Source organism: Poromitra crassiceps (genome assembly GCF_964638095.1).
Source record: "Poromitra crassiceps genome assembly, chromosome: 27".
In the NCBI taxonomy this organism is placed as follows: domain Eukaryota; kingdom Metazoa; phylum Chordata; class Actinopteri; order Beryciformes; family Melamphaidae; genus Poromitra; species Poromitra crassiceps.
Genome location: NC_139650.1, coordinates 1,661,715 through 1,670,564, shown reverse-complemented (window position 1 = coordinate 1,670,564; position 8,850 = coordinate 1,661,715).

The window sequence follows — 8,850 nt, the reverse complement described above, 5'->3', positions numbered from 1 at the left end:
ATGAGGCAAGTATATTGTCGATGTATCTTGCGCATTCTATGGCCAGCCAAGTTGAGATTATTGTCATGTCATGGTGTCTTTGGGTCATTTATAAACAAAATGAACTCTGTTCTTTTTCTATAGATTTTTTGTACTGCTATGTTACAATGAAGTCAAATTAGACCACGGAGCCCCATTCCATGACATTTGTCCCAGGGTTTTTAGGTGCTTTTAGATGTTTTATTACAGAAAGTGTATGAAACCCATGACCAAAAAAATAGCCATAGATTCTGTCACTGTGTTACATTCTGTCACTGTGTTTGTTACTTATGGGTGGAATTATAGTGGAAAAAAATAGTATTCCCCTTTTTGCTGGGACCCCCCGGCCTCAAGGACCCCGGACCCTACTTTGACCACTAATGTAAAGTGGAGGGAAGCTGGGTTTGACACACCTGCTGTGGCTATGATGCTTTATAACTGCTATACATATTTGGTAGAATATGAGGACACATGAGGTGCACACAACAATGTAAGGCCAACATGAAAGCACATGAATGCAGACTGACTCACTGCAGGGCGGGGACTGGGAGGTCTGGACCTGGACGCTCGGTGAACTGGGGACTCCTTGGTCTGAACACATCCATGGGTCTGAACTGACTGTCGACAGACCTGCCATGACAAGCAGACTTATTTTGGTCTGATATATTACAAGTGTAGTACTGTATCATTATAAATAAATAAATCATTGGCCAATAATCACAACTTAATGTGAGCACACAGACTAGTTACCATAGACTATGCTAACGCTAGTTACCTGATGCCGCCATTTCAAACCATTCCAGTCCCGTGGGCGTGGTGGGGTCTGTGACGTCCGGGACGTGAGGGCAGGGAGACGGCGGAGGAGGAGACCGCCCAGCAGCAGGTGAGCTCCCGGTGTCAAGTAATGAAGTTCGCCTGGAGGCCATTTAAAGCTGATTATATTGATAAAGGATCAGCCAGTAGATCTCGACTCCCACACTGAAGCTTGGACGCTACTCTAGCTGGCTATAACGTTTCCAGACTCAAAGGCGACTATAGCTACAGTTTAGCTAGCTAGTGACGGTCAGTTTAGCTCAAGTGGTCGGTTCTACGGATGTATGGTCGTAGCTCAACGGGGGTTTAAGTACGGAAGGGTTTTAGGGTCAATGTCGTTTGTTTTTTTTCTCTTTTTCTTTTTTGAGAAACTCAGGAATGTGAGAGGGGGGAATCAGAAACTTCCGAGAAAAATGATTAATTAGTGTTTACTTTGATTTCAATGTCATTGTTTAGTTGGATTTCAGTGTAATGTAACGTTTCTATATTTGTTATTGTTTTTGTTATTATGTATCCATTTATTTAACTCTATGTGTTTATTAAAATATTTAATATTAATTTGTATTATTATTTTTTGATAAGGGTAGTAGGCCTGGCTGTCTCCCGGTGCAGGGAGAGATTATGGCAAGCGAGACTAGCCTCAAGCCTGTTTTTAACAAAGTCCGATTCTTATTTTGATTCAGTTCACAACAATGTTTAATGTGGAGTGGAGTTCCTTTAAGTCCCACTAGAGGGAGTAAGATAGCTATGCAGAACATTCCAGGTAGTCAGACTCAGCAGAGACTGGGAGTCAGAGAGATAAATAAATACTTGAGTCTGATTGAATTGGTTGAATAAAAACAGCTCCTAAATGTGTCGCTGAACTGAACAGCAGTTTAACTTGAATTTCAAATGACAGTAATATGAAAGTGTTGTGGGACCCATGGCAACAGTGCTATAGGCTTGCCCTCTGACCCTGCAGGCCTATCCAGCATGCTCTCTCACACACGCACGCACGCACGCACGCACACGCACACACACACACACACACACACACACACACACACACACACACACACACACACACACACACACAGACACACACACACACACACACACACACACACACACACACCTGCTCCCACCCCAAACTGTCTGACGGATGAAACGGATGTCCTACTTAATCCACATCCCACCGCTGTAACTGAGACTTGCTGTTCGGATGGATGTAAGTAGGACATGAACCTGTTCAGATGGACTAAGGAGGACATGAACCTGTTCAGATGGACTAAGGAGGACATGAACCTGTTCAGATGGACTAAGGAGGACATGAACCTGTTCAGATGGACGTAAGGAGGACATGAACCTGTTCAGATGGACTAAGGAGGACATGAACCTGTTCAGATGGACGTAAGGAGGACATGAACCTGTTCAGATGGATGTAAGGAGGACATGAACATGTTCAGATAAACGTAAGGAGGACATGAACATGTTCAGATAAACGTATGGAGGACATGAACATGTTCAGATAAACGTAAGGAGGACATGAACATGTTCAGATAAACGTAAGGAGGACATGAACATGTTCAGATGGACGTAAGGAGGACATTAACTTGTTCAGATGGACATAAGGAGGACATTAACCTGTTCAGATGGACGTAAGGAGGACATGAACCTGTTCAGATGGACGTAAGGAGGACATGAACATGTTCAGATGGACGTAAGGAGGACATGAACATGTTCAGATGGACGTAAGGAGGACATTAACTTGTTCAGATGGACATAAGGAGGACATGAACCTGTTCAGATGGACGTAAGGAGGACATGAACCTGTTCAGATGGACGTAAGGAGGACATGAACATGTTCAGATGGACGTAAGGAGGACATGAACATGTTCAGATGGATGAAAGGAGGACATGGAGAAAAGGGGGAAACGGACATACAACTGAGACGATGTCTATGCAGCACATTGTGTCTATTCAGTGAAGCCACACATTTTTGAAATATATAATGGGCAGAGTTAATTGCAGAATGTAATCAAACGATTACTGTACATGTTATACATTAAAATCACCCTTTGCTTGAACTCAACATGAGATCCATGAGATTGCTTTAACACACATGCTGATCAATTCAAGTTACATTTGTATTGTTTTGTCCACAAAATCTGGTATAAAAGACAAATTAATTTATACCTGTAATTTGAATAATATAAAATCAACCATCAAAATGCATTTTTTTTTAAATAATTATTATCAATCACATTTATAGTTTTTTTTTTAAAGCACTAACTTAATTTAGTTTTTAATTAGAAATGTAACATTGCAGGAACCAATATTTATATAATCAGAACATCATTATGTTATTCAGTATGTAACCCAGTGAATATACCGTGTGATCTAGTCCAAAACCATACAGAACAAGTCATTTTCTTGCATCCAAACACACGATGCGTAGCAGCTAACGCACAGAACAGGTGACGGCTCAATTCCTACAATCCTCTAGTGAGCTCCTCTTCTTCTCCCCCGCCTGCCTCCTGATTGTTCTCATTTCCTCTGGCTCTTCTTGCCGTCGCTGCCTCTCCCCCTGCTGTACAGTGAGTGCACTGTACAGTCTGAGCCTATGGGGAGCATGCTGCTGACTCAGCCCAGGCCACTGCATTCATCTATCTGCACTGCAGTGCTGTCTCTGCTTACGCCCCCCCCCCCCCCCCCTCTCTCTCTTCCTCCCTCATTCAGTGCACCACCTCACACACCCACGCACACGCACGCATGCGCACACACGCATACAGACACACACACACACACACACACAGAGAGGAGGGGGAAGGAGGGAAAGAAACACACACACACACACACACACGCACCTGCTTTTGTAGTCTCAATGCTGCTGCACCATGACACACCCCACAACACAGCCTCATCAACTCAAACAATAGCCTCAAATCAAGTCTCACCGCATCAAAACGTCAACAAGGAGAATGAAATGGAATGTAATTTAAGGCAGGGCTCTGGTACACCTCCCACATCTCATCAGACTCCAGTCTTCTCATGCTGCTCTCTCTCTCTCTCTCTCTCTCTCTCTCTCTCTCATTCTGTCTTATGCTCTCTCTCTCTCTATCACTCTGTATTATGTGGTCCACTGTCATGTCTGCAAGTGATTTCAGGGATAGAGTTAGGTAGAGCTGCATAGTTGCCAACTATTCAATTAATCGCCAACTATTTTGATAATTGATTAATCAGGTTGAGGTTTTTTTTTAAGGGGAAAAAAAAGGTCAAAATCAGCTTCATAAAATGTGAATATTTTTCTGGATTCTTTAAGCCTCTATGAAAGTAAATGGAATATCTTTGGGTTGTGGACAAAACAAGACATTTAGAGGACATCATCTTGGGCTTTGGGAAACTGAGACATTTGTCACCATTTTCTGACATTTTATAAACCAAAACAACTCATCTATTAATCAAGAAAATAATCTACAGATTAATCAACAATGAAAATAATAAATAAATGCAGGCAGAAAAACACTCAATGTATTCATGTCATCTAGAAGTTTCAAAGTGTGGTGGCTTTCATTTCATTTCATTAGGAGATCCACAGATTACTACACCATTTTAAGAGTATGGTTAATAATATAAACAGTCTCACAATTGATACATGAAATTTGTTAAGCAGCAGTCAAAAACATGATCATTGTCAGACATGGTGGAAGTAATACATTCATTTTATTATACCCCAAAAATGACGCCACTCTGAGATGTAACTGGAAGGCTGCTTTATTGTTTGGAAATAGATTCGTGCTCAAATAAGACAATCTTTCACTGATTCTCATTGAATGTCCCGTGTGGTTGTGCAACACACGTCCTCTCTCTGACTGTATTAGTGGCAAGAGATAACAACGACAATCAAAAAGGCTTTTCACTGAGCCTATTTTCAGTAAAGAAAAGAAATTGATCTCAGTCATGCTACGAAAAGAAAGGCTACATAAAAACCAATCGGTAAATCAACACTGGAAATGAACAGAAATGTAAAACAGAAGGCAAGCTGTTCTCTTACTAGTCAAAACAACCAGCAAGCAGAACACACAGAGAGAGAGCACTTGTACTACATGACTCTACAAGATGTTAGTTCAGTCAGTCTAGTCTAGGCGGTGAGTTTTCTGTTTTATTAGTTGAATTTCTCGAATGTTTCACTCCAATACATGGTTTCTGTCGTGCTCCACGTTGATCCACTCCCATGGGTTTTGAGATATCCTCATTTACTGATTTTATCGACAGACTAAATAGAAAGCTAAAAAGGCACGTGCCGTTGAGATATTGCACCAGAAACAAACACACAGACAGGTAAGACAACTAACCCTTAAAATCATTAGATATATCATATTGAAGATGACAGCGGAAATTAAAAGATCAACTCCAAACTGCAGTGATGTGTTGGGGGCAGGGGGGGGGACGGGGGAGGGGCAGGGGGGCATGGAAGAGGGTTCGAGCTGAGACGAGCAAAAATGGGTCACACAAGGCGAGCTGTGGCTCATCCTGGGGCACACTGAGGCTCATCCTGGGGCACACTGAGGCTCATCCTGGGGCACACTGATCGGCCAGCAGTGGCCTCCCAAAGGCTATGTGTTTTTTTGTGTAAAGTTTAGGAAAAAGATGGGTAAGACATCTTCACACACGTGTACAAAAGGGTAGTGCTGGTAGTGCAATCCTCTCACCAAGGCAGGCTACACCATTCTCAGCAAGCAGCCAGTACAACAACACCATGCATTGTACGCTGGTACCCAGCATGTAGACGTCCTGTCCTGGGCAGGCCCGAGAGTTTTGGTCATTCTCTGAACATGTCGCACAAAGAAAGAAACATGGTCAATTACACTCTGCGGTACTGGTTTCACCTCAACACGAGGAGTGGACTGGAGAGTTGCGTTACGGACTAATATAGATATATACTATATATATATATGTGTGTGTGTTAGAACATATATATAATATATATGTAATATAGCTCTGTATATGTGTTGATTTATATAGAGATTTAAATATAATTTTTTGCTCTTTAATATAGATTCTTTTAGCTTACTCCCCTCTTTTATGTGAAAAGTGACTCAAAAAAATCTACTCCATCTAAAAAAATGTGTCACAGCCTATCAAGTGTGACAAGGGGTGTCAGCTGGAAGCCATTCTATTTATGGTTATTAATATTTAGTGTTAGATTATTAGCTGTAGTTTTTTTTTAAGTAATTCTGTATTTACAAAAAACTATGCATGCCGTTAAAATAAAATGATATATTACATTATTTATAGTTTCTTAAAAAGTCCATTCTTAACTTTTGCAGTTTGTGCCGTATACAACATAGCCTGAACTGTACAATTTTTTTCTTATTTTTCCCCCAAATGGATGTATGTGTCTATTTTCTATTTTTGTAGTTTTCTGTAATACATTTCTGTGTATCCGTGGTGGTTTTTGTAGTTTTCTGTAATACATTTCTGTGTGGTCTTGGAGAAAATGGACGGCAGTAGCTTTTATGCTTTATCATTCAGAGTTTTATTTGGTTCAAGTTAACACCCACACTGATTTTGGAGATCTCATGCAGCAACTGGACCATAGAACTTGAGAAGGGATGAGGGATTTATTCATAAACAGGAAGTGACATCACTGCACAACAGGAAGTGCAAAAGCTCTGGTGTGGTGCTTAGGCTCACAGTACCATAACAATGCATCCAGTGCTCTGTTGGTTATTTGGTATTTTTTTTAATGCAGTATAGCAATATGAAGAAAAATGGCAAACGAGAGGCTTCAGAGCACGTGTTATTAGCCTAAAAATACGGAAATCCGGGGCCTATCCACTGAGCCGACCACGTTCGCCTCGGGAAGAAGCGAGTGCGCCGCTCAAAACTGACGTATCCCAATTCACTCTCATGACATCTCCTCACAGTGTTTCTTATATCTGTGATTGTTGTTGGGGTGAGCAATATTGTTGTGTTTATTAAAATTGATCGAGACCAGACTACAGTCCATAAGTGACGTTAACCACAAATGTAATCCACTACCAATACAAATGCCGCTCCTTACAAGCGAGCGAAATGTTTGCCGTTTCACTGAGATGCTTCTAGCCCTATTATTTCTAAGCGTCATAAGCAGGAAGCTCTAAACTGGCCCCTGACCGGGCGGCTGCCCTGATAAGGCAGACCAGCCGAGATCATTGTCCATCAGCGTGGCATAATAACACAAAAAGAGTCAAACATGGTTTCATAAATACTCCCATCACATTCACTTGCATTTAGTTGCAGAGCTCATAATAGTACATCTATAATATCTCCTGAGAAAAAGGGGTGAATTATTCAAGCATTGCATACATTTCTAGGGTCTCTCCGTCTAACAATGACAGCGAAAAAACTGAAGGGGGCGCAGGGCACACTTCACCCAATCCCACTCCTCCGTGAACAAAGGGGGCAACAAGGGGTTAACAAGGCAGGTCTCTTTGGCTTCTCCACAAAATGTTTTCATCGTCAAATCTCTGTTTCTCTCTCTAAACGGCTCACTTACACACCCATAACAAAGATGCTCTAGCACAAGATCAGCTCCCTCAACAACATCAACCTAGATGTGGCTTATAAAACTGTGTGTGAGATGAGAGACTTTCGTCAGCCACCCAAACGTGAACGTGACATTTGCAAAATGCCAGGGAAGAATACAAAACAAAACACAGCTAAAACAAAAAGCATGTGAATGAGCCAAATGATATCCAAGTTGAACAATAATCATTGGAACTCACCAAAAACCCTTCTCAGCCCTTTCGGAAAAGCCTAACCACCCATAGAGAAACATCACCAATGGAAAAGGAGCTTGCCATACCTGTGAAATCCCCACTAACCACTTAGAACCTACACTGTCAAAATGCCCTCTCACTCAAACTAAAGGCAGATGGTATGGAACATTACATAGGTGCATATAAATGATAAATATAAGCTTTTTTTTTTTTTTTTTTTTACAGTGTTTTCCCACTCTTGAAATCAACCAACAGTTTAGTCCCATGATATACACAAAGACAGCCAAATCCCATATCCCCCCCACACACACAATCTCCAGAGCAGCAAAACCATTATTCCTATTTATCCCCTGGTCCACCATGTTGGTATTCTTTAGAGTACCAACAGAGCCCACGCTCCCGTCTATAGAGGCAACAGTTAAAGATATCTGTCATTTGAAAGTGTTGATTAGTGAGAGAACAAATAGGATCCATTTTAGATGATCAACCCCATATCACTTCTTTGTTAAACAAATTATTTGTAAGTCTTGACTTTCAAATTGTTGACAATGTCTCGATGTTACAGTCGAGGCCACCATTGTGGTCTGAGTATTAGTGTCTTGTGGACTATGATTATTCATGCAAGATTTCTGATCAAAACATGCCATCATGCAAGTCATTTCTATGCATTGAACAAGCACAATTATTTATGTATTCGTTTGGAAATCTTTCTGAGTTAAATGTAAGCCCTTGGCCCAAGTTGACCCCATAATAAGCAGACCCTTAAACCAATTGGTGTGAAAGCCCATGTAGAAAAAGCATTTTTGATGTGGGTATAACAAAGATAAAATGAGTAGAAGAGTTAAGTGACATGGGCAAAAATGTTGAATATTGTTCTTTTTTTTTCTGTTTGCATTTTTTTGCCGCTCAAATTAACAATAGCATTAACAAACCAAAAAATCAAATAAAAACCCTTCCAATGCTTTGGGTCATTTTTGTCTTTCACTCACCAGGCGTTTCTTCTGTTTGCTCGTACAGAACGAGCGTGTCATGTTGTCCCTCTATACATTTCAATACTATAAATGACACACCTCCACTCGTGTGAGACTGCTTTCAGACGCTTCGTCAGCATCCAGCAACATCCTGCTTCCGCCCTCCAAACACTGTTTTCCATTGGAATCCATTGCTTGCATCCACACATTGGAATTCCTTTAGTGTTTCTCATTCATGCCTCTAAGTGTAGAGTTACTCGTCTTATCCGTAGACCAGTGATACGTGAGCGATCTGCCTGTTAGCA